The 13,321-nt window shown below is 41.5% G+C and overlaps 1 long non-coding RNA gene across 3 annotated transcripts in view; it reads right to left on the bottom strand.

The window, feature by feature from the left end:
• LOC101905820 (uncharacterized) overlaps window positions 1-13,321 on the bottom strand; it is a 45,609-nt gene that overhangs the window by 16,843 nt on the left and 15,445 nt on the right. For 2 of the 3 annotated variants that reach the window (XR_009493168.1, XR_003032981.2), the window contains one exon: window positions 1,449-1,641. This is a non-coding gene — a long non-coding RNA (uncharacterized lncRNA). Of the gene's footprint in view, window positions 1-1,448; window positions 1,642-1,916; window positions 2,020-13,321 lie in introns of those variants that run through there. The other variant, XR_003032982.2, reaches the window with a different exon arrangement.

Genomic DNA, 13,321 nt, shown 5'->3' with positions numbered 1-13,321 from the left:
GGTTCTAACATTCCATATTGCTATGCAATATTGTTCTTTATAGCACTGAACTTTACTTTCACCAGAAGACATATCCACAACTGGGCATCATTTCTGCTTTGACTCAGCTTCTTTATTCTTTCTGGAGCTATTTCTCCACTCTTCTCCAGTATCATATTGGACACCTACTGACCTGCAGTGTTCATCTTTCAATGTTATATCTTTTACCTTTTCATACTGTTCATGGGGGTTCTCAAGGCAAGAATGCTAAAGTGATTTGCCGTTCCCTTCTCAGTGGACCATGTTTTTTCAGAACTCTCCACCATCTCCCATCCATCTTGGGTGGCCCTACAGTGCATAGCTCATAATTTTACTGAGTTGCACCAGCCTATGATCCATTTGTTCATTTGGGTTAGTTTTCTGTGATTGTGATTTTCATTCTATCTGTTGTTTGATGGATGAGGATAAGAGGCTTGTGATGAAAGGGACCGGCTGTGCATAAAACTGGGTCTTACTTTGATGGACAGGGCTATGCTCAGTAAATTTTTAATCCAATTTTATACTGATGTGTGGGGCTGTACCTCTTCCCTTTAGTTTGGCCTGAGACACACCAGTCCTAGATTCTTCAGTCTCTGGTATACAATAGGCTCTATGGTAGGGTGAATGGCAATCTCCTCTAAGAAGACTCATACTAGTATGCCAAGCCTCCCAAGATTGCTGCTGCCAGTGCCCATGACCTCACAGCAGGCCACTGTAGACCCATGCTTCCACCAGAGCCTCCAAAACACTCACAGGCAAGTCTCACTCAATCTCTTGTGAACCTGATTTTGGGGTGTATTATTTCATTCTTTTCCTTCCTTTTTTTACACAAACTATTGCAGACAAGATCCTGGCCTCAGTTCAGTTCAGTTCAGTCGCTCAGTCGTGTCTGACTCTTTGCGACCCCATGAATCGCAGCATGCCAGACCTCCCTGTCCATTACCAACTCCTGGAGTTCATTCAGACTCACATCCATCGAGTCAGTGATGCCATCCAGCCATCTCATCCTCTGTCTTTCAGTATACTATCATTTTGTCTTTTCATACTTTTCATGGGGTTCTCAAGGCAAGAATACTGAAGTGGTTTGCCATTCCCTTCTCCAGTGGACCACATTCTGTCAGATCTCTCCACCATGACCCGCCCGTCTACCAAACACATTAAGGAAGATATTAAAGTTTGAGGAAATAGCTTTAACTATTCATGGTAAAACTGATAATAGAAATGATGAAAAGTAAAGCAAGTGTTCCTTTGATCAATAGAAATTTTGACCTTTAAGGCTTAAGATCATGATGCAGTAAGCAAAATTGGTAACCATTATAAATTTAAAATCTTAAGTGCATTTTATCACTCTCTCACACACACACAAACACCCACATGGACACTAGGACACTCACATAACATATACAGAATTAAGAAAACTTTTTGTTTACCTTATTTTCACCACATATAGTGCCAGTTGCTACATATGTATAATCTCGTTCAAACGATGCTCTTGGCTTGCTTCTTAAATTTGTAGATACACACACAAGGCCTTGAAAGTAAGTATACTGAGTATCAAAATTTTTAAATGGCACTACTTCTGCATGAGTCCAGTGACAAACCAACTTTCCACAATTGATATTCCTGTAACATAGGACAGAAAATATTACCCATATGTCACTTAGTGACACAATATATTACTTAAATATCAATTCAAAATATGAGACTAAGTCACAATGTTAGTCAAAGGATAACACCAAGGATATTCAGAAACATACATCAACTTACAAAGTGTAACATATAAATTTATACTTATATACCATATTCATTTCTCTGTTGTATTAAGTGATTCCTTGTAGTATACACACATACACATATATTACATTTGAAAAATGTATTATTTTTTTCTAAATACATACCTAAAACTACAAAATCCTCCATTACAGTTTCTGAACCGATTTTATACTTATTCACTTCTTGAAAACATAGAAAAGAAGTCCCTTTGCAACTGAAAATATAAGTTTCAGTTATTCATCTTGAAAACAACAATATTAAAAACTAAAAGTGTGAATTTATATGGAGACATCTAGTCAACAAAGCCCAGGCAGTATCATCTACTATAAATTTTTGGTGCCATCTGCTGGCTATATGGGATTCCCAGGTGCACAGTGGTAATGAATCTACCCAGTGCAGGAGACACAGGAGATGTTTGTTTGATCCCTGGGTCAGGAAGATCCCCTGGAGATGAAATGGCAATCCACTCAAGTATTCTTGCCTTGGAAATTTCATGGACAGAGGAACTGGGTGGGTTACAGTCTATATGGTTGCAAAAAGTCATACATGACTGAGTGGCTGAGTACTGCACTGCACTGCACTGGTTATGTATGAAGGAGAAATGGTTACTAAAAACTACCTCCTTGAGAATAGAAAACTATTATTACCCTACAGAAATTACTAACAAGTAAAACACTCATTTGCTCCCTTATCTGTAATTCTAATAGTCTACTCCATTTCCACCAATCACCTGAAATTTTACTATTATCCTATTCTTTTGTTTTATACTTACTAGATCTATTTTACGCCTTGATATAGGTCAAAGTTTATTTTATTTGTAATTTATCTCCAAATTTACATTTAAACAATAATCATTATTATGGTGACAGGGTAGGTTACTAACCTAAAGATATAGTTTAAAAATAAACCATAGAAAAAAAGTACAAATATTACATCTTCCAAACAACTCTGCACACTGTATATTTGTGTCTCGGCATCTCCCACCAAAGCAATAGATAGTCTTATTACTGCAAAATTCAAAATCAGCAGATTTCACATCGGGTATACAAGACTCAGAAATTCCATTGCCAATATCCTTCAAAATCACATGGATCTGCACTTTTCCTACATATAAGTCCTCTTTCAGCTATCTGGGAGACAAAGAAAGCCAAATAACTGTTTCTAAAGTAGAAAAACAAAATATGATAATTTAAATAGTAGTTTTGTAACTGTAATTTCCATTATTATTGTATTTATAAGTATTTTAAAAGGCTTCCTTGGTGGCTCAGTTGGTAAAAAAAAAAAAAAAAATCCTCCTGCAATGCAGGAGACCCAGATTTGATCCCTGGGTTGAGAAGATCCCCTGGGTGAGGAAGATCCCCTGGAAAAGGAAATGGCAACCCACTTTAGTAGTCTTGCCTCGAAAACCTCATGGACAGAGGAGCCTGATGGGCTATAGTCCATGCGGTAGCAAAGAATCAGACACGACTTAGCGACTAAACCACTGCCAAGTATTTAAAGTTATGAATTTACTTAAAAGTTCTGGTGAAGTTGGACATAACTGATAGTTATAGAGCATTCCATCCAAAAATAGAAGAATACACATTCTTCTCAAGTGAACATGAAATATTCTCCAGGATTGACCATATGCTGGGCCACAAGATGAGCCCAGCATATTTAAGAAAATCAAAATCACATCCAGCATTTTTTTTTTTTTATCACAAGGCTATGAGAATAGAAATAAACTACAAGAAAAAAACTATAAAAAAAACACAAACACATAATGGCTAAACAATATGCTGCTAAACAACCAATAGATCACTGGAGAACTCAAAGTGGAAATTAGAAAATACCTGGAGACAAATGGAAACAAAAGCACAATGGTCCAAAACTGCAGCAAAAAGCAGTTCTAAGAAGGAAGTTCATCACAATAAAATCTTACCTTAAGAAAGAAGAAAAATCTCAAAAAAGCAACCAATTTCACCTAAAACAAGAGAAAGGGGAACAACAACAACAACAAAAAACTAAAATTATAAATTTAGAGGGCCTTCCTGTTCAAGATGGTGGAGTAGAAGGACATGCACTCATCTCCTCCTGCAAGAGCACCAAAAGCTCAAGTAGCTCTTGAACAACTACCAACAGGAGGTCACCAGATTCCACCAAAAAAGATAAACTATATCTAAAGACAAAGAAGAAACCACAACAAGATGGTAGGAGGAACACAAATATGATAAAATCAAATCCCATACCTGGTAGGTGGGCAGCCCATGATTTGGAGACTAATAATACCAAAGAAGTTCTCCCACTATTGTGAAGGTTCTGAGCCTCATGTCAAGCTTTCCAGCCTGGGGATTTGGCAAAGAGATTGGGAATCCCCAGGGAATCTGACTTTGAAGGCCAGTGGGATTTGATTATAGGGCTTTCACAGGACTGGGGGAGGCAGAGACTTCACTTTTGGAGGGCAAAAAAAAATCTGTGTGCACCAAAACCCAGGGGAAAGAGTTCAGTGACCCCACAGAAGACTGAACCAGACGTACCTGCTAGAGTTGGAATGTCTGCAACACTAGCATACACAACACACACACACGAGTGGACATGTGGGTCAGAAGTGACTCACTGTGGGGACACAGGCACTGGCAGCAGCAATCCTGGAAGAGGCCCTTGGCATAAGCCCTCTTGGAGGTCACTATTAACCTGATCACAGAGCCCATACACCCAAGGGTTGGGTCACCTCTGGTCAAAAAACTCCACTCATCAGTGGATAATTGGATTACCATTTTAGTGAGCATAGCCCTGCTCACCAGAGCAAGACCCAGTTTTCCCCACCACTAATCCCTTCCACAGTTTATTGTGATCCACACAGTCAAAGGCTTGGTTGGGCACAGTCAATAAAGCAGAAATAGATGTTTTTCTGGAACTCTCTTGCTTTTTTGATGATTCAGCGGATGTTGGCAATTTGATCTCTGGTTCTTCTGCCTTTTCTAAAACCAGCCTGAACATCTGGAAGTTCATGGTTCACATATTGCTGAAGCCTGGCTTGGAGAATTTTGAGCATTACCTTACTAGTGTGTGAGATGAGTGCAATTGTGCAGTAGTTTGAGCATTCTTTGGCATTGCCTTTCTTTGGGATTGGAATGAAAACGGACCTTTTCTAGTCCTGTGGCCACTGCTGAGTTTTCCAAATGTGCTGGCATATTGAGTGCAGCACTTTCACAGCATCATCTTTCAGGATTTGGAATAGCTCAACTGGAATTCCATCACCTCCACTAGCTTTGTTCGTAGTGATGCTTTCTAAGGCCCACTTGACTTCACATTCCAAGATGTCTGGCTCTAGGTCAGTGATCACACCATCGTGATTATCTGGGTCGTGAAGATCTTTTTTGTACAGTTCTTCTGTGTATTCTTGCCATCTCTTCTTAATATCTTTTCTGCTTCTGTTAGGTCCATACCATTTCTATCCTTTATCGAGCTCATCTTTGCATGAAATGTTCCCCAGGTATCTCTAGTTTTCTTAAAGAGATCTCTAGTCTTTCCCATTCTGTTGTTTTCCTCTATTTCTTTGCATTGATCGCTGAAGAAGGCTTTCTCATCTCTTCTTGCTATTCTTTGGAACTCTGCATTCAGATGCTTATATCTTTCCTTTTCTCCTTTGCTTTTTGCTTCTTTTCTTTTCACAGCTATTTGTAAGGCCTCCCCAGACAGCCATTTTGCTTTTTTGCATTTCTTTTCCATAGGGATGATCTTGATCCCTGTCTCCTGTATAATGTCACTAACCTTTGTCCATAGTTCATCAGGGACTCTATCTATCAGATCTGGCAAACCACTTCAGTATTCTTGCCTTGAGAACCCCATGAACAGTATGAAAAGGCAAAATGATAGGATACTGAAAGAGGAACTCCTCAGGTAGGTAGGTGCCCAATACGCTACTGGAGATGAGTGGAGAAATAACTCCAGAAGGAATGAAGGGATGGAGCCAAAGCAAAAACAACACTCAGTTATGGATGTGACTGGTGATAGAAGCAAGGTCCGATGCTGTAAAGAGCAATATTGCATAGGAACCTGGAATGTTAGGTGTATTCTTACTTGGGATTTATATTGCCTGAGACTCTCTGTGCTTCCTGGACTTGGTTGACTATTTCTTTTCCAATGTTAGGGAGGTTTTCAGATATCATTTTTTCAAATATTTTTTCATGTCCTTTCTCTTCTCTTTCTGGGACCCCTGTAATGCAAATGCTGGTGCAGTTAATGTTATCCCAGAGGTCTCTTAGGCTGTCTTCATTTTTTTTTTTTTCCATTCTTTTTCTATATGCTGTTCAGCGGCAGTGATTTCCAACATTCTGTCCTCCAGTTCACTTACCCATTCTTCTGCATCAGTTATTCTGCTATTGATCCTTTCATCTGTCTCTCTCTCCCTCTCTATTTGTTTGTTTGTTTTTTAGTGCTTCTAGCTCTTTGGTTAACATTTCTTTCATCTTTTCAATCTTTGCCTCCATTCTTTTCCCAAGGTCCTGGGTCATCTTTTACTGGAAAGTTTCCTAAGTCTCCACTTCATTTGGTTGTTTTTCTGGGGTTTTATCTTGCCCTTTCATCTGGAACAAAGCCCTCTGCTTTTTCATCCTGCTTAACTTTCTGTCATGTGGTTTGGTTCTAGCTGCTGTAGGACTGTGGTTCTTCTTGCCTTTTCTGTCTGCCCACTGGTGGATGATGCTAAGGAGCCTGTGTAAGCTTCCTGATGGAAGGGATTCAGTTCAGTTGCTCAGTCGTGTCCAACTTTTTGTGACCCCATGAATTGCAGCACACTGGGCCTCCCTGTCCATCACCGACTCCCAGAGTTCACTCAAACTCACGTCCATTGAGTTGGTGATGCCATCCAGCCATCTCATCCTCTATCATCCCCTTTTCCTCCTGCCCCCAATCCCTCCCAGCATCAGAGTCTTTTCCAATGAGTCAACTCTTCGCATGAGGTGGCCAAAGTATTGGAGTTTCAGCTTTAGCATCATTCCTTCCAATGAACACCCACGACTGATCTCCTTTTGAATGGACTGGTTGGATCTCCTTGCAGTCCATGGGAGTCTCAAGGGTCTTCTCCAACACGACAGTTCAAAAGCATCAATTTTTCGGCACTCAGCTTTCTTCACAGTCCAACTCTCACATCCATACATGACCACAGGAAAAACCATAGCCTTGACTAGACGGACCTTTGTTGGCAAAGTAATGTCTCTGCTTTTCAATATGTTATCTAGGTTGGTCATAGCTTTCCTTCCAAGGAGTAAGCGTCTTTTAATTTCATGGCTGCAGTCACCATCTGCAGTGATTTTGGTGCCCACAAAAATAAAGTCTGACACTGTTTCCACTGTTTTCCCATCTATTTCCCAGGAAGTAATGGGACCAGATGCCATGATCTTCGTTTTCTGAATGTTGAGCTTTAAGCCAACTTTTTCACTCTCCTCTTTCACTTTCATCAAGAGGCTTTTTAGTTCCTCTTAACTTTCTGCCATAGGGGTGGTGTCATCTGCATATATGAGGTTATTGATATTTCTCCCGGAAATCTTGATTCCAGCTTGTGCTTCTTCCAGCCCAGCGTTTCTCATGATGTACCCTGCATAGAAGTTAAATAAGCAGGTGACAATATACAGCCTTCATGTACTCCTTTTCCTATTTGGAACCAGTCTGTTGTTCCATATCCAGTTCTAACTGTTGCTTCCTGACCTGCATATAGCTTTCTCAAGAGGCAGGTCAGGTCAAATTCCCATCTCTTTCAGAATTTTTCAGTTTATTGTGATCCACACAGAAGTGGTATGGACCTAACAGAAGCATAAAAGATATTAAGAAGAGGTGGCACGAATACACAGAAGAACTGTACAAAAAAGATCTTCATGACCAAGATAATCATGATGGTGTGATCACTGACCTAGAGCCAGACATCTTGGAATGTGAAGTCAAGTGGGCCTTAGAAAGCATCACTACGAACAAAGCTAGTGGAGGTGATGGAATTCCAGTTGAGCTATTCCAAATCCTGAAAGATGATGCTGTGAAAGTGCTGCACTCAATATGCCAGCACATTTGGAAAACTCAGCAGTGGCCACAGGACTAGAAAAGGTCTGTTTTCATTCCAATCCCAAAGAAAGGCAATGCCAAAGAATGCTCAAACTACTGCACAATTGCACTCATCTCTCACACTAGTAAGGTAATGCTCAAAATTCTCCAAGCCAGGCTTCAGCAATATGTGAACCATGAACTTTCAGATGTTCAAGTCGGTTTTAGAAAAGAGCCACCAGTATATGCTCCAAGGACTCAAGTTCTAAGTAAGTCTGGAAATATGGTTCCCCAAAGGTTCAACTCTAGCCCATATGGAAGGACTTCTATTCTGTAATACTTTCTACCCCCACAGCAGTCAAGGGACCAGGATACGATTACTGGATTCACTACTCATGAGTCAAACAATGGAAGAAAACAGAAGAGGACACTCAAAACACCTGTCAACAAGCTACAACATGCAGTGCCAGTTCAACAAGGATATATAAAACTACACCCGACCACAGAAAATATCACTCACCTTTAGATGGACACTGCTATAAGGACTCTGAGGCTTGATACCAGCAAGACGGGGAGGCCCAATGCCCGTTATCATCCCAACTCAGGAGAGAGTAGCCAGAGAGACCTCGACACCTCTACTCCCAAAGAATTGGGCCTCCCGTCTCTTGAAGGGGAACTGTTAGGTAGTTACAATAGGAAAAAGGAGCCGAAAAAGCCGGTGGCAAAAAGACAAAGAAGGGAGAAGCCTGCAAAAATGGAACAAAGGAAGGTCTGAAGACCGGAGCGAGAACCTCAGGTGAAACAAACAGCCCTCATGGCTAGCGCAATTTACAGAGGGCAGGTTCAGGAGGAGGAGAAAAAACATATAAGAAGAGAAGCCAAATTGAACCCCTTTCTTTTGGCCCACCCTCATGCCTTGAGGATGTATTTTCCTTTGCTTGCAAAAGATAACTGAGCTGTAACAGAGCTGTAACACCGGTCCACTGTTTCAAATTTTTGCTGTGGCGAGATAGAACCGAGGAAATCACACACTCCCCTGACACTAAGAAAAGTATAACAAGGAAAATACACTAAAACACAATAAATGAATCGTAATGTACTCTTAAAACTGTTCAAGTAATTCAGTAGAAGGGAACTGCACAGAATAAAGATCCCAGGAAAATTTCCACATAAATAAGCTTTCCTCTCCCAATTTTTTTTTTTTTTAGAAAGATGCAAGAGCAACTCAGTGCAGAAGAACAGTGCTTCCCAGAAATGTTGTCAGACACTTCTACATCCCCAAGTCAAGTGAGTGAGAGATCAGATCAGATCAGTCGCTCAGTTGTGTCCGACTCTTTGCGACCCCATGAATCGCAGCACGCCAGGCCTCCCTGTCCATCACCAACTCCTGGAGTCCACTCAGACTCACGTCCATCGAGTCAGTGATGCCATCCAGCCATCTTATCCTCTGTCGTCCCCTTTTCCTCTTGCCCCCAATCCCTCCCAACATCAGAGTCTTTTCCAATGAGTCAACTCTTCGCATGAGGTGGCCAAAGTACTGGAGTTTCAGCTTTAGCATCATTCCTTCCAAAGAAATCCCAGGGCTGATCTCCTTCAGAATGGACTGGTTGGATCTCCTTGCAGTCCAAGGGACTCTCAAGAGTCTTCTCCAACACCACAGTTCAAAAGCATCAATTTTTCGGCACTCAGCTTTCTTCACAGTCCAACTCTCACATCCATACATGACCACAGGAAAAACCATAGCCTTGACTAGACGGACCTTTGTTGGCAAAGTAATGTCTCTGCTTTTCAATATGTTATCTAGGTTGGTCATAGCTTTCCTTCCAAGGAGTAAGCGTCTTTTAATTTCATGGCTGCAGTCACCATCTGCAGTGATTTTGGTGCCCACAAAAATAAAGTCTGACACTGTTTCCACTGTTTTCCCATCTATTTCCCAGGAAGTAATGGGACCAGATGCCATGATCTTCGTTTTCTGAATGTTGAGCTTTAAGCCAACTTTTTCACTCTCCTCTTTCACTTTCATCAAGAGGCTTTTTAGTTCCTCTTAACTTTCTGCCATAGGGGTGGTGTCATCTGCATATATGAGGTTATTGATATTTCTCCCGGAAATCTTGATTCCAGCTTGTGCTTCTTCCAGCCCAGCGTTTCTCATGATGTACCCTGCATAGAAGTTAAATAAGCAGGTGACAATATACAGCCTTCATGTACTCCTTTTCCTATTTGGAACCAGTCTGTTGTTCCATATCCAGTTCTAACTGTTGCTTCCTGACCTGCATATAGCTTTCTCAAGAGGCAGGTCAGGTCAAATTCCCATCTCTTTCAGAATTTTTCAGTTTATTGTGATCCACACAGAAGTGGTATGGACCTAACAGAAGCATAAAAGATATTAAGAAGAGGTGGCATGAATACACAGAAGAACTGTACAAAAAAGATCTTCACGACCCAGATAATCACGATGGTGTGATCACTGACCTAGAGCCAGACATCTTGGAATGTGAAGTCAAGTGGGCCTTAGAAAGCATCACTACGAACAAAGCTAGTGGAAGTGATGGAATTCCAGTTGAGCTATTCCAAATCCTGAAAGATGATGCTGTGAAAGTGCTGCACTCAATATGCCAGCACATTTGGAAAACTCAGCAGTGGCCACAGGACTAGAAAAGGTCAGTTTTCATTCCAATCCCAAAGAAAGGCAATGCCAAAGAATGCTCAAACTACTGCACAATTGCACTCATCTCACACACTAGTAAGGTAATGCTCAAAATTCTCCAAGCCAGGCTTCAGCAATATGTGAACCATGAACTTCCAGATGTTCAAGTCGGTTTTAGAAAAGAGCCACCAGTATATGCTCCAAGGACTCAAGTTCTAATTAAGTCTGGAAATATGGCTCCCCAAAGGTTCAACTCTAGCCTATATGGAAGGACTTGTATTCTGTAATACTTTCTACCCCCACAGCAGTCAAGGTACCAGGATACGATTACTGGATTCACTACTCATGAGTCAAACAATGGAAGAAAACAGAAGAGGACACTCAAAACACCTGTCAACAAGCTACAACATGCAGTGCCAGTTCAACAAGGATATATAAAACTACACCCGATCACAGAAAATATCACTCACCTTTAGATGGACACTGCTATAAGGACTCTGAGGCTTGATACCAGCAAGACGGGGAGGCCCAATGCCCCTTATCATCCCAACTCAGGAGAGAGTAGCCAGAGAGACCTCGACACCTCTACTCCCAAAGAATTGGGCCTCCCGTCTCCTGAAGGGGAACTGTTAGGTAGTTACAATAGGAAAAAGGAGCCCAAAAAGCCAGTGGCAAAAAGACAAAGAAGGGAGAAGCCTGCAAAAATGGAACAAAGGAAGGTCTGAAGACCGGAGTGAGAACCTCAGGTGAAATAAACAGCCCTCATGGCTAGCCCAATTTACAGAGGGCAGGTTCAGGAGGAGGAGAAAAAACATATAAGAAGAGAAGCCAAATTGAACCCCTTTCTTTTGGGTTGGCCCACCCTCATGCCTTGAGGATGTATTTTCCTTTGCTTGCAAAATATAACTGAGCTGTAACAGAGCTGTAACACCGGTCCACTGTTTCAAATTTTTGCTGTGGTGAGATAGAACCGAGGAAATCACACACTCCCCTGACACTAAGAAAAGTATAACAAGGAAAATACACTAAAACACAATAAATGAATCGTAATGTACTCTTAAAACTGTTCAAGTAATTCAGTAGAAGGGAACTGCACAGAATAAAGATCCCAGGAAAATTTCCACATAAATAAGCTTTCCTCTCCCAATTTTTTTTTTTTTTGAAAGATGCAAGAGCAACTCAGTGCAGAAGAACAGCGCTTCCCAGAAATGCTGTCAGAACACTTCTACATCCCCAAGTCAAGTGAGTGAGAGATCAGATCAGATCAGTCGCTCAGTTGTGTCCGACTCTTTGTGACCCCATGAATCGCAGCACGCCAGGCCTCCCTGTCCATCACCAACTCCTGGAGTCCACTCAGACTCACGTCCATCGAGTCAGTGATGCCATCCAGCCATCTCATCCTCTGTCGTCGCTTTTCCTCTTGCCCCCAATCCCTCCCAACATCAGAGTCTTTTCCAATGAGTCAACTCTTCGCATGAGGTGGCCAAAGTACTGGAGTTTCAGCTTTAGCATCATTCCTTCCAAAGAAATCCCAGGGCTGATCTCCTTCAGAATGGACTGGTTGGATCTCCTTGCAGTCCAAGGGACTCTCAAGAGTCTTCTCCAACACCACAGTTCAAAAGCATCAATTCTTCAGTGCTCAGCCTTCTTCACAGTCCAACTCTCACATCCATACATGACCACAGGAAAAACCATAGCCTTGACTAGACGGACCTTTGTTGGCAAAGTAATGTCTCTACTTTTGAATATGCTGTCTAGGTTGGTCACAACTTTCCTTCCAAGGAGTAAGTATCTTTTAATTTCATGGCTGCAGTCACCATCTGCAGTGATTTTGGAGCCCAAAAAAATCAAGTCTGACACTGTTTCCACCGTTTCCCCATCTATTTCCCATGAAGTGGTGGGACCGGATGCCATGATCTTCGTTTTCTGAATGTTGAGCTTTAAGCCAACTTTTTCACTCTCCTCTTTTACTTTCATCAAGAGGCTTTTGAGTTCCTCTTCACTTTCTGCCATAAGGGTGGTGTCATCTGCATATCTGAGGTTATTGATATTTCTCCCGGAAATCTTGATTCCAGCTTGTGTTTCTTCCAGTCCAGCTTTTCTCATGATGTACTCTGCATATAAGTTAAATAAACAGGGTGACAATATACAGCCTGGATGTACTCCTTTCCCTATTTTGAACCAGTCTATTGTTCCATGTCCAGTTCTAACTGTTGCTTCCTGACCTGCATACAGATTTCTCAAGAGGCAGATCAGGTGGTCTGGTATTCCCATCTCTTTCAGAATTTTCCACAGTTTGTTGTGATCAGCACAGTCAAAGGGTTTGGCATAGTCAATAAAGCAGAAATAGATGATTTTCTGGAACTCTCTTGCTTTTTCCATGATCCAGCGGATGTTGGCAATTTGGTCTCTGGTTCTTCTGCCTTTTCTAAAACCAGCTAGAACATCTGGAAGTTCATGGTTCACATATTGCTGAAGACTGGCTTGGAGAATTTTGAGCATTACTTTACTAGCATTTGAGATGAGTGCAATTGTGCGGTAGTTTGAGCATTCTTTGGCATTGCCTTTCTTTGAGATTGGAATGAAAACTGACGTTTTCTAGTCCTGTGGCCACTGCTGAGTTTTCCAAATGTGCTGGCATATTGAGTGCAGCACTTTCACAGCATCATCTTTCAGGATTTGGAATAGCTCAACTGGAATTCCATCACCTCCACTAGCTTTGTTCGTAGTGATGCTTTCTAAGGCCCACTTGACTTCACATTCCAAGATGTCTGGCTCTAGGTCAGTGATCACACCATCGTGATTATCTGGGTCGTGAAGATCTTTTTTGTACAGTTCTTCTGTGTATTCTTGCCATCTCTTCTTAAT

This window comes from Bos taurus, chromosome 27, assembly GCF_002263795.3.
Source record: "Bos taurus isolate L1 Dominette 01449 registration number 42190680 breed Hereford chromosome 27, ARS-UCD2.0, whole genome shotgun sequence".
Classification (NCBI taxonomy): Eukaryota; Metazoa; Chordata; class Mammalia; order Artiodactyla; family Bovidae; genus Bos; species Bos taurus.
Note: the sequence above shows the minus strand (reverse complement) of the source record. Positions and strands in the feature narration are given on the sequence as shown.